We start from the raw sequence: 26861 nt of genomic DNA, 5'->3' as shown, positions 1-26861 counted from the left end.
TCTTTTAACTAGAAATAACTGCAACAGTGCAGTGCGTATATATTTTTCTTGCTGTACTTAAATACGCCCCTATACTCTTTCAACAGAAATAACTGCAGAAGTGAACTGAGAATATATTTTTCTTATTGTACTGAACTACACCCCTAAATGCTTTCACCAGAAATAACTGCAACAAGCATGTCAATCTGGGTGTTCACGCATTCCCAGAGTTCCTTGCCCCATGTCCTCAGTCCTCTCACGTGTAGCCGCCATTTTAGAAAAAATGCGATTCGTTACCACGAAGCATGAGGAAATTCGCATTCGTTGCAAATCAAATTTTTCCTTAAATTCGGTTCGAATTCCACTTCTTCAGCTTCGATTCGCTCATCTCTAGTCCTAAAGCTTGCACTACCACTGAAGTTTGGGGAAGCGTGATTGTTTGCAACTGAAAGATCGTTCAGGTGTCAGATAGAGCCTGATATCAGAAGTCAAAAAGTAGTGAAGAACCATGTGAGCAAATCAATCAAGTAAGCAAGCTATGGTTGGAGATAACAGGAGCCAGATGAAAATTGAATAAACAGGATTATGATTAGATCAACAAGCCTAAAATCAAATACAGTGCTTAATCAAAATGGAAGCATTAGTAAGGCCATGCTGATCAACGTACCAGGGTAGGACAGAAATGGGTACAGATGCCTAAAACCAAAGATGGCCTAAGGTTGGTTGGTGGCTCTATGCAGTACCTTCTATTGTCTCCCCTCTTAGTGGAAACATACTACAATCATAGAGAGTACATATTAGGCTATGTCCACATCTGCATTGGATCTTATGTCGCAAAATCTGTATTTATGACCTAGGGAAATTAATTAAGGAAAAAATTCCTGTAGAAAAATATAAAAAGACCACAAAGTTTACTAGGAGGGCACTTTCAAAAGTTACCTGTTGGATCCAATATTTTGTAGCTGTACTCCTGGCCGACAGTAGTTACATACAGTATATGGGGCATGTGTACTCTGTTTAAATCTGGGACCTCCAGCTCTCAGAAAAATGGTTATTGGCCCAAAAGCTATTCAGAAATAATATTCAGCCAAGAAGAGATGTATGAGCGCATTCCTCTTTTGAAGTTTTAGGTAGACTTCTCTCATAGGCTTCAATGGGAAGGGCTATGGGCATGTGGCTGTCATAGCTGACCAGGTAAGGCCTATGATACAGACGTGGGATTTTTTGGCCAGTGGCCTCAGCCAGCCTTAAAGTGGTTGTTCCACAAAACACATTTTTTACCTACCCACAGGATAGGTCATAAATATCTGACCGCTAGATGACCCAACTAATCACAACAATGAGGGCCCCAAGCCCCTATTCTTCCTTACTGCATGACCACAGTGAGGAGTTTGAATAGAATGATGGTCACACTGCTCCACTCAGTGTCTATGGGGCTGATGAAGACAGCAACAGTGATAAACCTAAAATTTAAAGGTGGCCATACACATTAGATAGAAGTTGGGTGATGGTTAAACAGCAGTTGAACAAACATCTGGTAAACTAAACACATTTTAGTCCATATTGGCCATTACAGTTGTTCATACTGCCCATACAAATTTAATAAAAACGGGTGATGGACGAAAGAGCTTGCTGGGAACTTTCCTTTGTCCTTGCACAATCTTTGTGTTTTAAAATTGTTTTTATTGTTTTTTTCACGAAGTTTAACAGAAAACATATAAACACCCATGGAAAGGCTACTTTAGTAACAAAATCAAGATACTATAAGCTAATACAAAATAAAATAAAGTATCATAATAATATAATATAATATAACATTAGATACAATAACAGATCCGGCTTATATGTATGAAAAAGTCGGGATGACTCATGGCTAAGTAAGTTAGAGATCTTATATAATTTTTCATCTGTGAGAGTATCTTCAAATATATAGAAACGATTTAAGAAAGAAAAGAATGAGAGAGAGAATTTGTTTGAACAACAGATCTTTCGTCCGGCTATCAGACAAAAATATTAAAGACAACCAATTTCTTTTCAGACAATAATGGTCTGTCATTGGTTGGCAAAAACATTTGTTCATTGTAAATTTTAGACCAATGTTTTGGTTGATCAACTCTAGACTAATGTGTATGGCCACCTTAAGAACTGAACTTTTTGTGATAGCAGTGGCACAGAACTATGTAATTCCATAATTTCTTTCTAGGGTGAACATTCCGGTTCTTGGGAAACACTTACGGTATTTATGTCAAGAGAAGAGGGGTCACAGAGTACAGAAATGTATGTACATTGTCAGCTACCACCACCCTTTGCTCTGGCCACTCAATTTTTGATGGATCCTAAAGTCTTTTTACTAATTTTGAATTTCTGAAATACTGTCCCAATAGCGCTATTGTTCCCTCCTCACTGTGTAGCTGCGTTATCGCAGCAGGACCGCAACATAACTGCCGCACTAATGTAATCGATAGGACAGAAAGAAACAGTGATACCGCGCTCTAAATGTATGGACATAGGCTGCAATCACCACTTCCCCACCCCCTGGTTAGAGAGCTCCCCGCAGGGCTAAGATCAAGCTCAGTTACCTTGTGGGTCAGCTGCACATTCCACAGGGTCCTGCGACTTTCCTGGGGGTATTCTTTAGGTTGCTGAAGGCACAGGTCAGGTCTCTAGAACATAGATTCACGCCCCCGCCGGTGGCGCGGCTCTTCTATTACACGATTATGGTTCACGCTCGCACGGAGCGAGAGTGATGTCACTGCTATGACTACGGAGAGTCACAGGTACCACTAGACCTCTCTACGCATTTCGGATAGAATCGCTATCCTTCATCAGGAAATATTGGTGGTTGTTCCAGGATACTCCCCCTTTTGTATGTGCCTGCTGCACCCCCGCTGATTTAACGATTTGGTCGCCGCTGCCTGGTGTGTATTGCCTCTTCTGACATCAATACAATTCATTTTATATTCTCACTTAAATGCAAATAGTTCTATTTCCATGTATTGTGTAAATTTTATTATGCAGACATTTTGTCTTAGGATGTGTGTGTGTGTTTTTATAGATTGTCATCTGTCTCCCTGTGTCGGATTTAGCCAAAGAACGCTCTAGCAGAGGGTACTTGGGCTGAATCGGGACCAGTGGTAAAACCGTCAGTATGAAAACCTTCTCATGGGCTTGGAGACGTGTTCTCAGTGTGTAGGGGGGCGTTTGCCGGGTTGTGAGCACTAAGTGCAATGCACTGGGTTTCTTCCCTTCAAATGTCTATACACATTAGAAGTGAAGTCTGCATAACGAGAGATACATATTATACCTCTGCTGCGGCTTCGCTATCCCTTTCTAGATATACTGTATATCTGCTTTTAAGACATGCATATCTGCCTTGTCGGTATACTCGTACCGTATACTGACAATAGCCGTAGCAATGTCTCACAGATGGTCTCAAACCTATAAGAACCAGTAGAATGATCTTCACTAGATACTGGTCACTTTGAGCAGTATTGAATGGGATCCATGCTGACAGTGATGGGGGATGGACGGCCACCTGGCTGATCAGACAATGGACATGACTCATCCTTCCTTATACAGGGATGGGGTGTGTGCATTGCACTGTCCAGCCACGTTGATGCCCTCCCCTGTCCTTTGACAAGTCTCACTTCCTGTATGTCATCACTTCCTGCATCCTTGTTATGGGGCAGCCCCTTTTACACCTTTAGGGAGAAGGGGTTGCTCAGCAGAACTTAACATGAAAACACCTTTGGCTGACTGCGGTTGAGAGATTTGCCTTTTCCTTACACAAAGCCTGATGAGAGCGGATTTCTAATATTAATATTTCTACAACAGATAATATTTCTATAGCACATGTTTAAGCCGTATGGGGCCAATGTGTCCATATTGAAGATCCATCTCGTTTCTGATATTGACATATGTTTAATGTAGTCACCGCCTCTTCAGTTGATCCTGTAAATTTTCCTAGATGTTTTTCCCTATAATGTCGCGATAGTGGGTGCCCTTCAAATTTTCTTTCAATGTTACATATATGTTCTCCTATTCGTTTTTTTAAACGTCTTTTAGTTGTATATTTTTTCACAGGGGCAGGTGATTGCATAGATTACACCTTAACTATTACATGAGATGAATTCTCCTATATCATATATGTATGACCCTTCGGTAATTTTTATTTGTGTTTGTTTTTTCATTTTTTTGTGATTTTTTTGCATCCCGGGCATTTTTTGCATGGAAAAAAACCTTTTTATTTTGCCATCTTTATTGTGATCCCTATTTGCCTTGTTATCCATACTTATGCATTTGCTGGTAGGTGCTATGGTATTACCAATATTTCTTGCTTTGCGATAGACAAATCTTGGGGCACTGGGAACAAGTTCTCCTATTACCGCAGCTACACAGTGAGGAGGGAAGTATAGCGCTATTGGGACAGTATTACATAAGCTAGCTGGCTACGTGCACAAATACCGCAACCTCAAGTTCAGCAGCATACTATCTTGCTCCCACTTAGTTACAATTTCTGAATTATGGTGGGATAGAACAGAAAGAATACAGAGGGTTCAAACTATTTCCTGCCCACAACAAAGACATACACCAAGAGACAATCAGGTATTATGGGGAACACAGAGATTATCAGAGAATGGGAAAGTATGTTCCATGACTTCTCCAGAAGAGCTGTCATCTTTATCATCCACAAAAGAAGACACAGACTAATGAACCTAAATAAAGAAATACGAGAACTGTTTGAGAAATTGAGACCCTGGAAGGATCACCCAGGTACCATTAGTGGAGAGCATTAGAAGAAGAATGCTAATATAAGAGGAAGAGATTAAAGAAAAGAAAATGAGGACATTTAACAGAGATGCTATCCCAATTACTACAAATTCAAATGGAGAGAACATAGATAATATGGAAAATAGCAATTTATTTGAAACAATAGATGAATTTACAGCAGAAAAAGACAGTAGTCTGAAGATTATTGAATCCATTCTCACAACCCATAGCGAGGACATTGAAACAACAACTAGGAGAAATCTAAATACGATGGGCCTAATATCACCAATAGTGACAATACATAATCCCAATATCCCAACCCAAAATTGTTTCACTCCGTTAGATCAATTAAATGAAGGAGATATGGATAGAAAAAAACTATATTATGTGTGATAAAAAAATTTACCTCCAGACATGGGGGACTGCGATGGGGACGAGGTTCGCCCCGGGGTTTGCTAATCTGTATGTGGGACAATGGGAACATCAATTCATCCACTGCAGTGGCGGACTCCGGCCGAACCTCGCCCTATGGCATCGTTTCATAGATGATATCATTTTTATATGGGAAGGGGGGGAAGATGAATTACAGGAATTTTTTTATGATTTAAATAAAAATGAGTTTTACGGTATCTAGAATTCATCCCAACTTACAGTAAGACAAAGATAATTTTTTTAGAACTGATAATATTCATTGAAGATGGCAAAATATGCACAAAAACATACAATAAACCTACTGATACAAATAGTTTTAGCTCTACGGAGAGTTGCAACTTACCCCAATGGCTTGAGAATGTGCCAAGGAGCCAGTTCATGCGTATAAGGAGGAACTGCACAAAAATAGAAGAGTATAAGGAAGAAGAAGAATGCATGCAGAAGAGGTTTGAAATGAAGGGGTATGACCAGGGGAAACTCATAAAATGCAGAACAGAGATAGGACATTTGGATAGGCACTTATTATTAGAAGATGGGAGAAGAAAAAAGAAACAACATGAAAAAGAAGAAACTTGGACTATTCCACCAATAATCATGCCCTACAATAGCCAAGTCTCAAAGTTCAAAAAAGTGATTAATAAATATTGGGAAGTCTTAAAAGAAGACAAGATAATAGGAGAACTTGTTCCCAGTGCCCCAAGATTTGTCTATCGCAAAGCAAGAAATATTGGTAATACCATAGCACCTACCAGCAAATGCATAAGTATGGCTAACAAGGCAAATAGGGATCACAATAAAGATGGCAAATTAAAAGTTTTTTTCCATGCAAAAAATGCCCGGGATTCAAAAAATCTGAAATAAAAAATACCGAAGGGTCATACATATATGATATAAGAGAATTCATCTCATGTAATAGTCAAGGTGTAATCTATTCCATCACCTGCCCCTGTGAAAAAATATACATCGGCCGAACTAAAAGACATTTAAAAAAATGAATAGAAGAACATATATATAACATTGCGAAAAGAGGTTGAAAGAAATCCAGCTCCACTTGGATAAAGGAATGTAAATTTATTTTGCTTGCGGTAAAAACTCATCCATGAATTACAAAAATAGCAGTCTTGTCTGCGCGTTTTGGGCTACCAGAAACAATTCCAGCACTTCCTCATGACACATGAGAAAGGGCTGGAATTGTTTCTGGTAGCCCGAAGCGCGCAGACAAGACTGCTATTTTTGTAATTCATGGATGAGTTTTTACCGCAAGCAAAATAAATTTACATTCCTTTATCCAAGTGGAGCTGGATTTCTTTCAACCTCTTTTCGCATTTGCTGCCCGTTACCTGACACGGGTCGTCCGTGCTCACAGCTGAAGGAGGGGCAGGTGAGAGCTGCTGAACTTTCCTTTTTCTTCATATATATAACATTGAAAGAAAATTTGAAGGGCAGTTATATTGTCTCTTGGCGCCATAGGAATTCCTTGTGGTGCTGGAATAATACAGCTAAAGTAAAACAAAAGCTAAGGGAATATTTTATCAGTGAATATGATTCTGTGCTTCCCCAACCAGTTCTATGAACCAAAGCTGTTGACAGGACATTCAGATTTATGCAATTCTATTTGGGACATCTATAGACACTTCTGGTCTGTATATATTTGTCCAGTATTCCAGTCATAATCTCTTGACTCCAAAAACAGGTAAAAAAAAAAATCTGGTCAAAACTGATCCGACTAAATACAATGGAGTTATATTTTGCCCAAAATGTCTTTAAAAAGGTTCTCCGTTGTGGAAAATTCTGAGTCATTAAAAGGGTCACTTAACAATAAGCAGATCACAATAGTGTTCCCCACTGGAATCCTCAGTGACCACCTGTAATCTGTAGCAATGTGAAGCGAAACTTTTTATTTATTATTGTACTGTACGCATTTTGAGCTAAAAATCATTTTTGAAGGTGGTCTTTATTAAAAACATGGAACCACTTTTTCTATACATAGCTGGGATACTCTAGAAGCAGCCTTTGGATTTTCTGTCTTTTCGCCAGTTGGGGAGCTGACGGGCTCCTTATCTCTGAATTTATAAACATTCATTATAGCTCTATTCTTATCTTACTGATAAGTGTTTATGACCTCTTAGTAGTTTAGAGATAAGGGTTATTAGATGACTGGCACAAAGTGAACATGAAAGTACCATTCACACAGCTAAAAAAAACTGTTAACTCTTTGTGACAGAGCGGCTCAATATTTTTAATAAAGACCAATTGAAAAATGATTTTTAGCCCAAAATAAGTAAAATGCAATCATAAACAAAAATTGCCTCTGAAGGTGTATATAGCCTTTAACAGTGGGTGTTCAGTCTCCATGCAGTGTCAACACAGAGCAAATGAAGCATCACACAGTGTCCACTTAAATCAACAGGTTGTCTGTGTAATGCAGAACAGCACAGGTCCCCCAGAACGATGAACACTCTTTGAGTTGACAATTCAGAATGGAAGAGCCCCCCTCTATAAATTCAAAAGGTTGTATGAAAATGGGTTTTCAAAACTGGATAATTTTTTTTTTAATGCATCAATTGCTATCCCCTATGCACTGCCATTCACAGTATACATTTTTTTTTCTGGCTGGAGCCTACCTTTTGCGTTAACCAGTCCATCCTCCCATTCTTTTATCTTTAACACTGAGGGATGGTGGTCGTCACCCCTTCCACCATTGATTTCAAAGTGAAACATAAATGGAAAAAACCTGACATTGTCCCAATGATGACGTCAATGGGATGACGAATGGAAACAATGATGTGGTTGAGGACAACTGTTTCTTGTGTTTTTCTACAGTAATAGAAGAGAAGACATTTACGTGCCGATATACTCTCCTTTATTTTTAGAAAGTTCTACTTTACTAGGCATGCTCTCTTTATCCATTTTCATTCTTCCTGCAAAGTCTTCCGAGAACCAGATGACTTGTAGAAGTGGGGCAGCTGTGTTCCATTACTAATACAATGGAGGAGGGAAAAAATGTCACATCATTTTCACGTCCAGTAGCATGATGACAGAAGCTTAATATGCCAACTGTTTACAATTTCAATTTAAGAAGGAGACATGTTTGCAGTTTCCATTGGCTTCCCATTTATCAGTTCCATCACAGGATAGAGTGAAAATGGACAAAAAAAGTCAACAATTAACAAACAATTTCCCATTCTATCACAAGAAACTGTTGAAGAGTAATAAAGTCTCCAGGGAGGAATTCTGTAGAATGGCCCCTTTATTGGTAAGATCCAATTGGGATTTAGTTAAATATTTTCGGTGGGTATAAATGAGGAAATCTGGACTTTGTTACAATTTCTATCACCTTAACTGCCAGCGTAATGCGGCACTAATTGGAATTCTTCATAAAAAGCTGGAAATATATGATTGAAACAAGACGGTAACATAGGGAGTGGATGGTTGCATCATCGTAGGCATAAAAGGAACATAGATGATATTGAAAAAAATTAAGTTTGGCCTTACACAACCCACAGCTGGCTTACAAGATAAATTCGCTTGGACTTGTCCTGATATATGCTGTGTTGGAAATGACTCGCACATGTTATGTTGCTTACTATCGATTACAATGGTATTGATGGTGTAACATTAAGCAGTACACCGCCTCACAGGCATCGTCAACAACTCCTATCATCTATCTTACTTAGCCGTTGATCCTCCTCCACTGCTCTTCTTCACTAGTTCCCATAATGAGTCAGGCTATAACATTTACTCCCAAATTAACTTCTCCGTGACTTTCTGAAATATGGGAAAGATAGCGGAGAATGATAGATTGTTTCAACCTTTATTATCTGCACACCCTTATAGTATGGTGCATTATGAGTTATAGGATGATACAGTCATAATTCATGCTCTGCTTAAAATATGGAGATGCAAATGAAGATAATGAAGAATAAGAGCCTGTACCCTTTGAAGCCAGAAAGCACATCATTGCTTAAAAGGGTTGGCCCACAAAAAATATTCTGCATTTATCAACACCTGGATCTGAAGACTTTTGTAATGCAATAAAGAAAAAGTCAATAAAATATTCAATAAAATGTATCTGTATAGCGCCACCTTCTGTTTGTTCTTTTATTCATCTCTCTGTCCCCCTGGTTGAGGTGGATGCACATGCTCAGTTCCATCCTTCAACTGGCACCAGCCTTATCTATTGTTAAAAGCTTCTGACAGTTACAGGAGGAAAGCCGCCGCAGCAGAAAGGACACACCTTTTGATGTTTGATAGTCAGAGAGCTGACTAATCATCACTGCAAATTTAACCAAGCCTCTGAACATCCTTCCTTGAGAAATGGGGTTATCCTGCTTTTTGTGAAGACTTTTAGTTCCTGACTGCGCAACCTGTCCATCATCTGCCCAGACTAGTGCCCATTTACCCGCATAGCAAGTACTTTGCCAGACCTGACCTTTGTTTTGCAGGACTTTACTACTGGTACCACAACTTAGAATTCTAGTCTGTTTGAAATTTCTTCCTAGGGATGTCCCTACCATTACCTTTAACCCCTTCCTGACATTCCCCTATGTTGATAGCATGCATAATAGAAAATAGAGCCCAAAATTTTAGAATTGTGTCGATGTCCCAATATTTATGGACCTGACTGTATATACACGCACAGGCAGCGCTTTAATCCCAGCACTGATCAGCACATCGAGGGTTAACAGCCAAACAAAACTCAATATTTATTACCCTGATTCTGCTGTTTACATAAACACCCCACATGTGGTCGTAAACTGATGTAAGGGAACACGGAAGGGCGCAGAAGAAAAGGAGCGCTGCATGGTTTTTAGAAGGCAGATTTTGGTGAACTGGTTTTTAGATGCCAGGTCCCATTTGAAGCCCCCCTGATGTACCCTTACAGTAGAAACTCCCAAAAAGTGAACCCATTTTGGAAACTAGGGGATAAAGTGCCAGTCTTATTGGTACTATTTTGGGGTACATATGATTTTTTTATTGCTCTATACAAGGTAACCAAAAATTGGCTGTTTTGGCACCGTTTTTATTTTTTACATTCATCTGACAGGGTAGATCATGTGCTATTTTTATAGAGCAGTTTGTTACGGACGCAATGATATCAAATATGTCTACTTTCTTTGTTAGTTTCAGTTTTGCATAATTAGGCTGGGTTCACACGGGCGTGTCCGGATTAGGTCCGGATGCGTCCCGGTGTATTGCGGCAAACCTGCGCGATTAGGTACGCAATTGCAGTCAGTTTTGACTGCGATTGCGTTCCGATGTTCAGTTTTTATCACGCGGGTGCAATGTGTTTTGCACTCGCGTGATAAAAAACCGACTGTGGTACCCAGACCCGAACTTCTTCACAGAAGTTCAGGTTTGGGTTAGTTGTAGTGTAGATTTTATTATTTTCCCTTATAACATGGTTATAAGGGAAAATAATAGCATTCTGAATACAGAATGCTTAGTACAAGGTCAATTGAGGGTTAAAAAAAAATAAAAGAAATTAACTCACCTTGTCCTCTTCATCGCGCAGTTCCCGGTCTCTTCTGATGAGCTGTCGGCTAAAGGACTTTTGGTGACGTCAGATCACATGCTCCAATCACATGGTACATCACCGTGGTGATGTACCATGTGATTGGAGCATGTGATCTGACGTCACCAAAGGTCCTTTAGCCGACAGCTCATCAGAAGAGACCGGGAACTGCGCGATGAAGAGGACAAGGTGAGTTAATTTCTTTTATTTTTTTTTAACCCTCAATTGACCTTGTACTTAGCATTCTGTATTCAGAATGCTATTATTTTCCCTTATAACCATGTTATAAGGGAAAATAATACAGTGAATAGACTGTCACCTAGCAACCATGAGTGAAAATCGCACCGCATCCGCACTTGCTTGCGGATGCTTGCGATTTTCACTCAGCCCCATTCATTTCTATGGGGCCTGTCCTGCGTTACAAACGCAGAATATAGAGCATGCTGCGATTTTAAAGCATTGCAGAAGTGATGCGTGAAAAAAATCGCTCATGTGCACAGCCCCATAGAAATGAATGGTGCCGGATTCAGTGCGGGTGCAATACGTTCACCTACCGCATTGCACCCGCGCGGAAATCTCGCCCGTGTGAACTCAGCCTAAAGCATTTTTTAAAACAAATGTTTTTGTGTCTCCATTTTCTGAACCCAAAAATTGGATGTTTTAGCAGAGTTTTTATTTATGTATTTTTACAGCGTTCACCTGAGGAGATTGTTATGGATGTGGCAATACCTAATATGTATACTTTTTTTATTTTATTTAAGTTTTACACAATAATAGCATTTTTGAAACAAAAAAAAAATTATGTTTTAGTGTCTCCATAGTCCGAGAGACATAGCTTTTTTTATTTTTTGACCGATTGCCTTAGTTAGGGTCAAATTTTTTGCAGGATGGGGTGAAGGTTTGATTAGTACTATTTTGGGGGTATACGCCTTTTTGATCGCTTGGTGTTGCAATTTTTGTGATGTAAAATTACAAAAAATTGCTTTTTTGGCACTGATTTTATTTTTTATTTTTTACGGTGTTCACCTGAGGGGTTAGGTCATGTGATATTTTTTATAGAGCTGGTTGTTACGGACGCGGCATTAACTAATATGTCTACTTTTTATTTATTTATTTCACTTTAACAAAATAATACCAGTTTTGAAACAAAAAAATGATGTTTTAATGTCTCCATGTTCTGAGAGCTATAGTTTATTTATTTTTAGAGCGATTTTCTTATGTAGGGGCTCACTTTTTGCGAGATGAGGTTACTGTTTTATTGGTACCATTTTTTGGGATATATGCCTTTTTGATCACTTGGAGTTGCACTTTTTGTGATGTAAAGTGATAAAAATGGTTTTTTTTTTACACAGTTTTTATTAATTTTTTTATGGTGTTTATCAGACAGGATGAATCATATGATATATTTATAGAGCCGGTTGTTATTTTTTTCTATTTAAAAAAAAATGTTTTAGTACTTAATTGAGGAATTTTTTTATTTTATTTTTATTTTACACTTTGCGTCCCCCATAAAGTCATACAAGATCTCTGGGGGACATTTAACTTTTTTTTCACTATTGATTTCTCCTGTAATTGAGGCTGACATAGTAGCCCCAATTACAGGGGAAATACAGACCCCAGAGAGGCTGTACAGCAGAATACAACGCTGTACAGCCTCAGTCCAGGGCTGATTGAGATCTATGGAAGACCCGACAGCTCCTGCACTCTCCCGGCCCTGGCAGTCACATGACCACTGGACCGATACAGTAAGCGGCAGATAGCTTCCTCAGCTATATACACAGCACTCACCTGGGAACTGTCCCTGCCTTCTCTCTCGGGTGCCCTGCTGTCACTCACAGCGGGCCCCCCACTCGGCAGCTGCAAGATTAGCGTGCAGCTGTCATCTCTGAATGGACGTTCCAGAACGCCCATTCAGAGATAAACATCCACCCATCGGACATTTATATCCTATGGGCGGATGTGAAGTGGGTAATAATATTTAGCTGTTTTCCTCCAAACTTAAAAAAAGGGGAAAAAATCTAAAAAAATTATTTTGGTAGTCAAACAAATAGAAAAGCTACGGTCACTAAACCACCACGGACACAAAATCACAAAAAGTTGCCTGAACATTCAGGCCTTTTTTGGTCCCGGTCATAAAAGGGTTAAAGAGCACTTGTAAGCAAAATCAACCTGAAACCAGGCATATTGTGTGGTAGGGTTGATCCTGCTGATTAAAATGATACCTGTCTTGGAGAACTTAGGAGCTGAGGTACACTGATTGGATAGGCTCCTCCCCTTTGAGCACTCGAAGTCCTTATTTCCTTAAAAATAAAAAATAAAAATTCTTGGGAACATTGCAACTGAATTTTACAATTCATAATTGTATAACTAAATAAAAGTATAATTTTAATCAGCAGGATCAACAATACCATGCAGTATGTCTAGTTTGACAGGGTTGATCCTGCTGACAAGGGCTCTTTAATGTGATGAACAGGCAATTCCTTAAACTATATGTCCCAGTTTACCCCAAATACATAAGGAATCCAGTTGGTCCACTGGTTGTGCTTTAACATTCCTATTAGTTCTTTAGGCTCAGTTTTCTGTAGGGTACTAGGTATATGGGGTGCAGAGGTAGACGTCACACTCAGGACCTGGTGTCTGAGGGATCCCTCCACCACATCAGACACCAGTATTATAAATGGCACATAATAGGTACGGTACTGTTACTTTAATACCCCAGAGTGGCATTACCACCTCTTTTGCAGGGCCCCACTATCTCCTATGGTGCATCTTGTGTCATCTCCTATACTTATTACCATGTCCTGCAAAGTGTGGATTTATATTTCCTTGTAGACTACTGTTTAAGTGTAATGTGCCTGGTTCACCAGCAGATGGTGGCAGTATTGGCAGAGTTAGTTTACATGGCGAGGAACCTTCTAGTTCCGTTCAGCACTCTCTAGAGAGGGAGGAGTTTAGTGTTAGGAAAGTCAGTCTAGTCTACCCCTTCTTGGGGGAAGGTTGTGTGTTGGCCGGCAGAACACTGCTCTGCTGGTCCCACAGGCCCTGCCTGTGAGTTCTACATGGTTTCATGTCCCCTCCTAGGCTTGCATTGCCTAAATCCAAGCTAAGTAAGCTTGAAGCCAGGAAGAAGTTTCCCTAGGATTATAGTGAGAAAAAGACTACAGCTAAGCTAAGTTCCAGTAGAAGAGGGAAAGTTCCTATCTAGTCCAGCTAACATAGCAGAGTTGATAGAGTACAGATATAGCAGAGCTGAGAGCATTTGCCTGCCAAAACCTGCTGCTGACCAAGATAAAGGTGGAAGATTGTTCCTTGTTGAAAGTTTATGTCAAGTAAAGCTGTGTTTAACGTTACTACAAGTCTGGACTTAATTATTCCTTCATCATGCAAGTTATTCATCCCTCTTTTTGCACTGCTTCGTCCGACCACGTCTGGGATCCAAAGATATCCAGGTAGGGGCACTGTGACACGTGCACCTTCAGGGAGATTGTACAACACTCTACACCACTCTGGCAATCCTACACCTGGGTACCAACACTACCACCTACAAAGGGGACTCCAAGTCCTCGTTGCTTCAATGCAACTGGCGTCACAACCACTTTCTTTATCAGAGGGACATATATCGTAAAAACCTCCTAAAGGTGCAAGGGATACCCCAGACGTCCGGCCTACAGGCGCTGCATTACTGATTCTGTATTTGGACCCAGGACCTTCAAATCGCCCTTTTGGTCTTCCAATTATGATCTCTTAAAATTCCACTTAAAGAGACTAATGTCAAAAATGAAAATCAGACATCATATAGTACATTAGAACCTCTTTCTAACAAAGCTAGAACCAGCCCTGCACCTTACATTGATCCAGAGATCTCCGCATTCATTGCTCTGCTAGATTTATATCAAACTGGCAGCTCAAGGGGAGTGTCTTTTCTGCTGCAGCTCAGAGGGCGTGTCTCGGCTCTCCCTATCACAGCTCAGGAGGTATTTGAAGGATGGAACTGAGCATGTGCGGCCATCTCAGTGAGCAGGTCAAAGAAATAATAAAAAAACAAGCAGCAGGTTGTGCTACACTAATGCATTTTATTGAATAACTCAGTGGCTATGCCAAATTTTTAATTACATGCAATTACAAAAGTATTCAGATCCAGGTGCTGGTTTGAAAATGGTAGAATATTTTTTGTGGGACAACCCCTTTAACCACCTCCGGACCGCCTAACGCACATGTGCGTTCCGGAGGTGGCAGGCTGGCGCACAGTCACGCATATACGCGTCATCTCGCGATACGCGAGATTTCCTGTGAACGCGCGCACACAGGCGCGCGCGCTCACAGGAACGGAAGGTAAGCGAGTGGATCTCCAGCATGCCAGCGGCGATCGTTCGCTGGCAGGCTGGAGATCCGAATTTTTTAACCCCTAACAGGTATATTAGACGCTGTTTTCATAACAGCGTCTAATATACCTCCTACCTGGTCCTCTGGTGGTCCCTTTTGTTAGGATCGACCACCAGAGGACTCAGGTAGGTCAGTACAGTCGCACCAAACACCACACTACACTACACCCCCCCCCCCCGTCACTTATTAACCCCTTATAAACCCCTGATCACCCATGATCACCCCATATAAACTCCCTGATCACCCCCCTGTCATTGATCACCGCCCTGTCATTGATCACCCCCCTGTCAGGCTCCGTTCAGACGTCCGTATGATTTTTACGGATCCACGGATACATGGATCGGATCCGCAAAACGCATACGGACGTCTAAATGGAGCCTTACAGGGGGGTGATCAATGACAGGCGGGTGATCACCCATATACACTCCCTGATCACCCCCTGTCATTGATCACCCCCCTGTCATTGATCACCCCCCTGTAAGGCTCCATTCAGACGTCCGCATGATTTTTACGGATCCATGGATACATGGATCGGATCCGCAAAGCACATGCGGACGTCTGAATGGAGCCTTACAGGGGGGTGATCACCCATATACACTCCCTGATCACCCCCTGTCATTGATCACCCCCCTGTAAGGCTCCATTCAGACGTCCGCATGATTTTTACGGATCCATGGATACATGGATCGGATCCGCAAAACACATGCGGACGTCTGAATGGAGCCTTACAGGGGGTGATCAATGACAGGCGGGTGATCACCCATATACACTCCCTGATCACCCCCCTGTCATTGATCACCCCCCTGTAAGGCTCCATTCAGACGTCCGCATGTTTTTTGTGGATCCGATCCATGTATCCATGGATCCGTAAAAAATCATGCGGATGTCTGAATGGAGCCTTATAGGGGGGGTGATCAGTGACAGGGGGGTGATCACCCTGATCACCCCGTCATTGATAACCCCCCTGTAAGGCTCCATTCAGACGTCCGCATGTTTTTTGTGGATCCGATCCATGTATCCATGGATCCGTAAAAAATCATACGGACGTCTGAATGGAGCCTTACAGGGGGGGTGATCAGTGACAGGGGGGTGATCACCCTGATTACCCTGATCACCCCCTGTCATTGATAACCCCCCTGTAAGGCTCCATTCAGACGTCCGCATGTTTTTTGTGGATCCGATCCATGTATCCATGGATCCGTAAAAAATCATGCGGATGTCTGAATGGAGCCTTACAGGGGGGGTGATCAGTGACAGGGGGGTGATCACCCTGATCACCCCCTGTCATTGATAACCCCCCTGTAAGGCTCCATTCAGACGTCCGCATGTTTTTTGTGGATCCGATCCATGTATCCATGGATCCGTAAAAAATCATGCGGATGTCTGAATGGAGCCTTACAGGGGGGGTGATCAGTGACAGGGGGGTGATCACCCTGATCACCCCCTGTCATTGATAACCCCCCTGTAAGGCTCCATTCAGACGTCCGCATGTTTTTTGTGGATCCGATCCATGTATCCATGGATCCGTAAAAATCATGCGGATGTCTGAATGGAGCCTTACAGGGGGGGTGATCAGTGACAGGGGGGTGATCCGGGAGTCTATATGGGTGATTACCCCCCTGTCATTGATCACCCCCCCTGTCATTGATCACCCCCCCCTGTAAGGCTCCATTCAGACATTTTTTTTGGCACAAGTTAGCGGAATTTTTTTTTTTGTTTTTGTTTTTTCTTACTAAGTCTCATATTCTACTAACTTGTGTCAAAAAATAAAATCTCCCATGAACTCACCATACCCCTCACGGAATCCAAATGCGTAAACATTTTTAGACATTTATATTCCAGACTTCTTCTCACGCTTTAGGGCCCCTAAAAAGCCAGGGCAGTATAAATACTCCACATGTGACCCCATTTCGGAAAGAAGACACCCCAAGGTATTCGCTGAGGGGAATATTGAGTCCATGAAAGATTGAAATTTTTGTCCTAAGTAAGCGGAAAGTGAGACTTTGTGAGAAAAAAACCAAAAAAATCAATTTCCGCTAACTTATGCAAAAAAAAAAAAATTTCTAGGAACTCGCCAGGCCCCTCATTGAATACCTTGGGGTGTCTTCTTTCCAAAGTGGGGTCACATGTGGGGTATTTATACTGCCCTGGCTTTTTAGGGGCCCGAAAGTGTGAGAAGAAGTCTGGGATCCAAATGTCTAAAAATGCCCTCCTAAAAGGAATTTGGGCCCCTTTGCGCATCTAGGCTGCAAAAAAGTGTCACACATCTGGTATCGCCGTACTCAGGAGAAGTTGGGGAATGTGTTTTGGGGTGTCATTTTACATATACCCATGCTGGGTGAGAGAAATATCTTGGTCAAATGCCAACTTTGTATAAAAAAATAGGAAAAGTAGTCTTTTGCCAAGATATTTCTCTCACCCAGCATGGTTATATGTAAAATGGCACCCCAAAACACATTCCCCAACTTCTCCTGAGTACGGCGATACCAGATGTGTGACACTTTTTTGCAGCCAAGGTGGGCAAAGGGGCACACATTCCAAAGTGCACCTTTCGGATTTCACAGGTCATTTTTTACAGATTTTGATTGCAAGGTACTTCTTACACATTTGGGCCCCTAAATTGCCAGGGCAGTATAACTACGCCACAAGTGACCCCATTTTGGAAAGAAGACACCCCAAGGTATTCCGTGAGGGGCATGGCGAGTTCCTAGAATTTTTTATTTTTTGTCACAAGTTAGCGGAAAATGATGATTTTTCTTTTTTTTTTCTTTTTTCCTTACAAAGTCTCATATTCCACTAACTTGCGACAAAAAAAAAAAATTCTAGGAACTCGCCATGCCCCTCACAGAATACCTTGGGGTGTCTTCTTTCCAAAATGGGGTCACTTGTGGCGTAGTTATACTGCCCTGGCAATTTAGGGGCCCAAATGTGTGAGAAGAACTTTGCAATCAAAATGTGTAAAAAATGACCGGTGAAATCCGAAAGGTGCACTTTGGAATATGTGCCCCTTTGCCCACCTTGGCAGCAAAAAAGTGTCACACATCTGGTATCGCCGTACTCAGGAGAAGTTGGGGAATGTGTTTTGGGGTGTCATTTTACATATACCCATGCTGGGTGAGAAAAATATCTTGGTCAAATGCCAACTTTGTATAAAAAAATGGGAAAAGTTGTCTTTTGCCAAGATATTTCTCTCATCCAGCATGGGTATATGTAAAATGACACCCCAAAACACATTCCCCAACTTCTCCTGAGTACGGCGATACCAGATGTGTCACACTTTTTTGCTGCCAAGGTGGGCAAAGGGGCACATATTCCAAAGTGCACCTTTCAGATTTTGCAGGCCATTTTTTACAGATTTTGATTGCAAAGTTCTTCTCACACATTTGGGCCCCTAAATTGCCAGGGCAGTATAACTACGCCACAAGTGACCACATTTTGGAAAGAAGACACCCCAAGGTATTCCGTGAGGGGCATGGCGAGTTCCTAGAATTTTTTATTTTTTGTCGCAAGTTAGTGAAATATGAGACTTTGTAAGGAAAAAAGAGAAAAAAAAAAAATCATCATTTTCCACTAACTTGTGACAAAAAATAAAAAATTCTAGGAACTCGCCATGCCCCTCACGGAATACCTTGGGGTGTCTTCTTTCCAAAATGGGGTCACTTGTGGCGTAGTTATACTGCCCTGGCAATTTAGGGGCCCAAATGTGTGAGAAGAACTTTGCAATCAAAATCTGTAAAAAATGGCCTGCAAAATCTGAAAGGTGCACTTTGGAATATGTGCCCCTTTGCCCACCTTGGCAGCAAAAAAGTGTCACACATCTGGTATCGCCGTACTCAGGAGAAGTTGGGGAATGTGTTTTGGGGTGTCATTTTACATATACCCATGCTGGATGAGAGAAATATCTTGGCAAAAGACAACTTTTCCCATTTTTTTATACAAAGTTGGCATTTGACCAAGATATTTTTCTCACCCAGCATGGGTATATGTAAAATGACACCCCAAAACACATTCCCCAACTTCTCCTGAGTACGGCGATACCAGATGTGTCACACTTTTTTGCTGCCAAGGTGGGCAAAGGGGCACATATTCCAAAGTGCACCTTTCAGATTTTGCAGGCCATTTTTTACAGATTTTGATTGCAAAGTTCTTCTCACACATTTGGGCCCCTAAATTGCCAGGGCAGTATAACTACGCCACAAGTGACCCCATTTTGGAAAGAAGACACCCCAAGGTATTCCGTGAGGGGCATGGCGAGTTCCTAGAATTTTTTATTTTTTGTCGCAAGTTAGTGGAATATGAGACTTTGTAAGAAAAAAATAAATAAAATAAAAATCATCATCATTTTCCGCTAACTTGTGACAAAAAATAAAAAGTTCTATGAACTCACTATGCCCATCAGCGAATACCTTAGGGTGTCTACTTTCCGAAATGGGGTCGTTTGTGGGGGTTTTCTACTGTTTGGGCATTGTAGAACCTCTGGAAACATGACAGGTGCTCAGAAAGTCAGAGCTGCTTCAAAAAGCGGAAATTCACATTTTTGTACCATAGTTTGTAAATGCTATAACTTTTACCCAAACCATTTTTCTTTTGCCCAAACATTTTTTTTTTATCAAAGACATGTAGAACAATAAATTTGGCGAAAAATTTATATATGGATGTCGTTTTTTTTGCAAAATTTTACAGCTGAAAGTGAAAAATGTCATTTTTTTGCAAAAAAATCGTTACATTTTGATTAATAACAAAAAAAGTAAAAATGTCAGCAGCAATAAAATACCACCAAATGAAAGCTCCATTAGTGAGAAGAAAAGGAGGTAAAATTCATTTGGGTGGTAAGTTGCATGACCGAGCGATAAACGGTGAAAGGAGTGTAGTGCAGAAGTGTAAAAAGTGCTCTGGTCATGAAGGGGGTTTCACCTAGCGGGGCTGAAGTGGTTAATATTGCAGTTCTGTAGTGACAGTTTTTCAGACTTTTTGGATTCATGGAATTTTGGTTTACAGTGTTTTTCAGGGTATCCCTTTATACATAGTATCATTATACCATTAGATAATCTAGCGGAATTAACGAGAGGTCGGAGCATGACTAATAATAGAGTTTCTGCTGCGGATCAGATACAACTTAATGACCCGGCTTTTGTTCTCGAGACAGCACACTACATGATGTAATCTTTCTTCCATTGGAAAAACCCCCTTTAAGTGATTTATCTAGATTATGTAATGCTGCGTGCGGTTATTTGACATGAAGATATGATGAACACATTCTACAAATGCAATCCCAGCTTGTAATCACATATTACAGTCACCCCCTGCCTTATAAAATCACCAGGATGCAAGCTGTAAAGTACAGAGAGACTTAAAAAGCCATCACTTGTGGGACGTAAAAACCGCATTAAACCTTTCAACAGAACAATGAGAAACCCGATCCCCAATGACACCATCACCAGCTCTCGGTATACAGACGCGCTGCGTTCTCAGGAAATGCGGGACTGATAAGCGCAAATCCAGATTTCTTTTATTACCATTTTACTTTAGTCGAAATTCTTTCTTAAAGGGGATGTATGAGGTTAGTAAAAAAGGGTCTTATTTTTTTTTTACCCTGAAATAGCGGCACTCTAGTCAGTAAGCCGTGTCTGATATTGCAGCTTAGCCTCTTCATTAACTCTTCCCACATAGCGCCATGTGTGAATGGCATGGCACATACTTTGCATTACTGTGTTTACCATTGGGAAGACTTGTGAGGGTGACGACCAGACAGTAGTGGATGATAATATAGCCGATCGCATGTAGGAGCCAAGTGAAAAGGTGCTATCATCAGGGGGTGAGGGTTGCAGCAGGCTCGTGAGACAGCAGCAGTGTGGCAGGGTGTCGATGAGCCAGCTGGTGGAAGCTCTGGGAGATCTGGGGCCAAACGTGCTCGGGGTGGACCGTCTGCTACTCAGGAGCCCTAAATGTCCAGAAACAACTAGTGGTGCATGGGTTCATAAAGTCAGCAGCAGGCAGGCAGCATGGAATGGAGGACATTACCATGGCGGTATGTACTGTAGGATATGTGGGCAGAAGGTGAAGTCAGGGTGTTAATGTTGGCACCACGGCCCTGCATCAGCAAATGGAGCGTCACCATTAAAGTGGCCTGGGAAAATCATGGCACTAATGTAGTGGTACTGATGCTCCTCCACCTACTCCTCATCATGTGTTTCGCCAGCAATTGATCACCGAGGCGATTGCAAAGAGACAACAGTATGCATGCAATCATCCAACGGCGCAGAAGCTGAACGTGCACCTGGCCAAGTTGCTGGTACTACAGTCCCTCGCTTTCCACATAGAGAACTGTTGGCTTGTGCCCACCCAAAGTGGAGAGTCCCAAGCGTTCATTACTTTTCTAAAAAAAGCTGTACCAGCCCTGCAATTGTATGTTGAGCACAAGGCGGCGGCTGGTACAGTGCATGCCAGCACTGACATGTGGAGCTATAACTATGGTCAAGGACAATATACAGTTGCAAGAAAAAGTATGTGAACCCTTTGGAATGATATGGATTTCTGCACAAATTGGTCATAAAATGTGATCTGATCTTCATCTAAGTCACAACAATAGACAATCACAGTCTGCTTAAACTAATAACACACAAAGAATTAAATGTTACCATGTTTTTATTGAACACACCATGTAAACATTCACAGTGCAGGTGGAAAAAGTATGTGAACCTTTGGATTTAATAACTGGTTGAACCTCCTTTGGCAGCAATAACTTCAACCAAACATTTCCTGTAGCTGCAGATCAGACGTGCACAACGGTCAGGAGTAATTCTTGACCATTCCTCTTTACTGTTTCAGTTCAGCAATATTCTTGGGATGTCTGGTGTGAATCGCTTTCTTGAGGTCATGCCACAGCATCTCAATAGGGTTGAGGTCAGGACTCTGAATGGGCCACTCCAGAAGGCTTATTTTCTTCTGTTTAATCCATTCTGTTGTTGATTTACTTCTATGCTTTGGGTCGTTGTCCTGTTGCAACACCCATCTTCTGTTGAGCTTCAGCTGGTGGACAGATGGCCTTAAGTTCTCCTGCAAAATGTCTTGATAAACTTGGGAATTCATTTTTCCTTCGATGATAGCAATCTGTCCAGGCCCTGACGCAGCAAAGCAGCCCCAAACCATTTTGCCCCCACCACCATACTTCACAGTTGGGATGAGGTTTTGATGTTGGTGTGCTGTGCCTCTTTTTCTCCACACATAGTGTTGTGTGTTGCTTCCAAACAACTTAACTTTGGTTTCATCTGTCCACAGAATATTTTGCCAGTACTGCTATGGAAGATCCAGGTGCTCTTGTGCAAACTGTAAACGTGCAGCAATGTTTTTTTTGGACAGCAGTGGCTTCCCTGTGGTATCCTCCTATGAAATACATTCTTGTTTAGTGTTTTACGTATTGGAGATTCGCTAACAGGGATGTTAGCATATGCCAGAGACTTTTGTAAGTCTTTAGCTGACACTCTAGGATTCTTCTTCACCTCATTGAGCAGTCTGCGCTGTGCTCTTGCAGTCATCTTTACAGGACGGCCACTCCTAGGGAGAGTAGCAGCAGTGCTGAACTGTCTCCATTTATAGACAATTTGTCTTACCGTGGACTGATGAACAGCAAGGCTTTTGGAGATACTTTTATAACCCTTTCCAGCTTTATGCAGGTCAACAATTCTTAATCGTTGGTCTTCTGAGAGCTCTTTTGTGTGAGGCATCATTCACATCAGGCAATGCTTCTTGTGAAAAGCAAACCCAGAACTGGTGTGTGTTTTTTATAGGGCAGGGCAGCTGTAACCAACACCTCCAATCTCATCTCATTGATTGGACTCCAGTTTGCTGACACCTCACTCCAATTAGCTCTTGGAGATGTCATTAGTCTAGGGGTTCACATACTTTTTCCACCTGCACTGTGAATATTTACATGGTGTGTTCAATAAAAACATGGTAACATTTAATTATTTGTGCGTTATTAGTTTAAGCAGACTGTGATTGTCTATTGTTGTGACTTAGATGAAGATCAGATCACATTTTATGACCAATTTGTGCAGAAATCGATATCATTCCAAAGGGTTCACATACTTTTTCTTAGAACTGTATGTCTTTTACAGCCCACTGGGTAAATGTGGTTCCAGCCCAGGCACACCAGCAACTTGGTCAGATGATGGCATTGCCACCTCTGCGTTGTAATCATGGGATCTCTGTGCCAATGTCCTCCTCTGCCTCCTCATCCTTCACCTTGTCCTCAGTGTCCACTGTAGGCACAGTTCTGAGTGGTTATCCAGCTACTACCTATGCACAGCAAGGCATTGTCACATGGTTCTGCACCTGGTCAGCCTGGGCAAACAGAGTCACACCGGGGAGGAAATGCTATGAGTCATCAACCAAGAAATTGAATCCTGGCTGTCTCCTCGCCAACTGGAGATAGGAACCAATAACGGGAAAAACATTATGTCTGTGCTGCGTCAGGGAGGAGTGACCCATGCGTCCTGCATGGCAAATCTCTTTAATCTGGTTGTCTTCCACCCAACTGCAAGACGTCTTGAAAATGTCAAGGAAACTGTACATGCACTTCAGCCACTCTGACCGTGCAAAACACGCCCTCCTTGAGCTGCAAAGTCAGAATGTGATGTTTTCACATGTTGGAACTCAGTGCTTCACACGTTGGAACAAACGTATGAGCAGAGGGAACACGTGGCCGATTTCTTGATGATGCAGACGGACAGGACTACTTCCCTGTGTAACTTTGACATTAGACAGTGGCAGCTCTTAGAGGAGAGACCTTTATTTGTCAGTCATATCAGGACTACATGATGAATGATGTCATTCCACTCCTTCACATCCTAGAGGGGATGCTGATAAATCTGACTAGCAAGGGGACAGAAGATGTGGAGCCTACGTCTCACGGCCACCTGAGGCCTGTGGAGGCTGAACTAGCACAGGAGAAGAAGGATGAGGAAGAGAATATAAACACCCAGGAATTCTATACAGAACTAGGTGGTTTATCTGCCCAAGCGACAAGAGAGAAGCAGGAGGAGCAGAAGGAGCAGGAGGATCTAGAGGGCGACGACCACGATGACGCAGATGCATGCTGAATTGTTTGCATAGTCACGGCCGCATTATCACATTGGGATAACTGCTGGCTCTCCACAATGTTAGATCCTCACTACCGGTCCAAAATGTGGCCTTTTTTTACACCTTCTGAAAGGGATGAAAAACTCAACTACTATTGAGACATCCTTTGCAGTTGGCTGGTCGCTGCCTACATGCGCCATCGCCCAACCTCACAAAGGTCTAACTGGGGGGACCCTCTGAACTCACGCTCCACTGCCATGACTGCTGGAGGAAGCGGGGGAGGCAGAAGCAGCCTCAGCTCCATCATCAGCTACTTAAGTCTTTAGTCTCTAATGAGCACTTTTCTTCACCCACCTACTAAAGAAACCACCCAGCAGCAGCAGCAGGACATGGAGCAGAACCTGAACCAGCAGGTGGTGGCATACTTGGACTGCACCTTCTCACCCCAGAGTCAAGATCCCCTGGACTACCGAGCAGCAAAACTTGAATTGTGGCTACAAATGGCCAAGTTAGCCATGGACAAGCTTTCCTGCCTGGCCAGTAGTGTGGCATCAGAGTGAACATTTAGTGTGGCAGGGGACATAGTTACCCCAAAGAGAACTCACCTTTCAACACAACATTTTGAGAGACTAACCTTTATAAAGATGAACCAGGCCTGGATAAACCAGGCTTTCCAGACACCGGTGGCTAAAACAACAGACTAGCTAATTTTGACAGTAATGATCTGACTGTAGTGTGCTGCCACAGCAGAACATTGTGACAAATGGCTCGTTACTTCTGCCCACGTGCTGCTGGCTTTTTCTCATGCTATCACCCGCCTGATGCCACATGCCTGCTACCTCTATTGCTATCTGCTCCTACTGTGATCTGCCACCATTTTGTACTGTTACTGCCACTGCTGTTACCCCCTTCCCCCCCCCCCCCCGCTCTGTTCTGGGGCCACTAATGTGACTCTTTATGCTATTGCCAACCTCACCACTATGTTCCAGGCATCTATTGTCACTCTTCATGCTGTTGCCACCCTCACCATTCTGTTCCGGGGACAGTATTGTCACTCTTTATGCTGTTGCCACACTAACCAGTCTGTTCCCAGTTTGGCTGTGTTGACATAACGGTTTATTTTTCCTTCCTCTGAACCATCAGAAGAACAGAAAAAAAACAAAAAATGAGTCCTGTTGTTTGAGCGTCCATAAGGCCTCTATGACACAGTCAGTATTTGGCATCAGGATTTGATCATGATCTGGAAGCCAAAAGCAGGAGTGGGTCCAAAACTCAGAAGACAGGCAAATGTTTCCATCACATGTTATCTCTGTTTTGGACCCACTCCTGTTTTTGCCTTACCAATACTGAACAAATGCTAACCAAACACTGTCGGTTTGAATGCGGATGCTCAAACTACAGGATCGCTTTTTTGGCCTGTTCTGACGGATCAGAAGAAGGGAAAAATAAACAATAATGTGAACACAGCCTTACTGCTGACACCCTGTCATGGGGCCACAACTTGAATCCAAGTAGAATCCATGGTTAAATCCACGCTGATAAATTAGAGCTGGTGCTAACATTGATCTGTAAGGCTGAGTTCACACTTCTATTATTTGGTCAGTTATTTCCATCACTTATTGTGAGGCAAATTTAGGAGTCAAGCCTACTCTCTGATTAGATATCATGAATATTTGCACCTGTTCTGTGATTTTTACCCGCACCTGCTTTGGGCTGACAATAACTGATAAGAATAACTGACCAAAAAGTGAAGTGTGAACTAAGCCTAATAGTGACACACAGTTATTCTACAGCTTACAGTAGGGATTCAAATGCACGTGTTTGCACTGCTAGAACATGGATTAAAAGGTGGCGGTAGGGCACACGGAGATGAGCGCTCCATAGAGTACTTTATTGGCACTGCCTCCATGTCCTTATTTTGTTCCTCAAAACAGTAATAGGGAAACCTGCAGGGACGTGCAGCGTTTTTATTTTTTGCTTTACTGAAAGATGCTGTATGCTTTTTTTTTTTTTAACTAGGGTTTAGCTAGGAATGTTGTGGCCTGCACGATGATGCGCATGTCCATATATGTGACCTGTCTGTGATTCTGACGCCCAGTAACTGTTTCGCTACCAGAAGTGACTAGCTATGTACATTGATGTACACAAGGAGAGATTCTCTCTAAAGTTTAACTGTATGCAGTGATAGACCTGATATAACTCACTTCGTGACAAATTAATTTGTAACGAAGCAAATTCTTAAAAAAAAAATTTGGTGAAGCAATCGAATAGAATTTTTGAAAACTTCGCTCATCTCTAGTGTCTATGAGCCCATAGACCAATTATGCTCTTCTCATAGAGCACAAACAAGATAGTGGAATACTCAGCCTACAAGATCTGGTATAACGTTCTACTCCAGTCCTGATACGCAACTGTGTATTGTAGACTGAGGAATGGACAATCGGTAATCCTCAAAAATGCTCATGATAGACAATGAACTGCTAAACCAGAAAATTATCCTAAAATTCCATTGGTTTGCCATTCAATGTAAGAACTCTGCTAATCTCAACGGTTAAAGGAATATTTTAGGGAGATGTTTTTTTTTTTTTTTAAAAGGCCATGGCCATACAGTTTTAAAAATAAAAAAGACCCTCCCTGATCTCTGCTGCCACTGCCCAAATGCTGCTCCAGTCCCCACTGCTCTCCATTTCCTGGTACTGGC

This window comes from Bufo gargarizans, chromosome 4 (assembly GCF_014858855.1).
Source record: "Bufo gargarizans isolate SCDJY-AF-19 chromosome 4, ASM1485885v1, whole genome shotgun sequence".
In the NCBI taxonomy this organism is placed as follows: domain Eukaryota; kingdom Metazoa; phylum Chordata; class Amphibia; order Anura; family Bufonidae; genus Bufo; species Bufo gargarizans.
Note: the sequence above shows the minus strand (reverse complement) of the source record.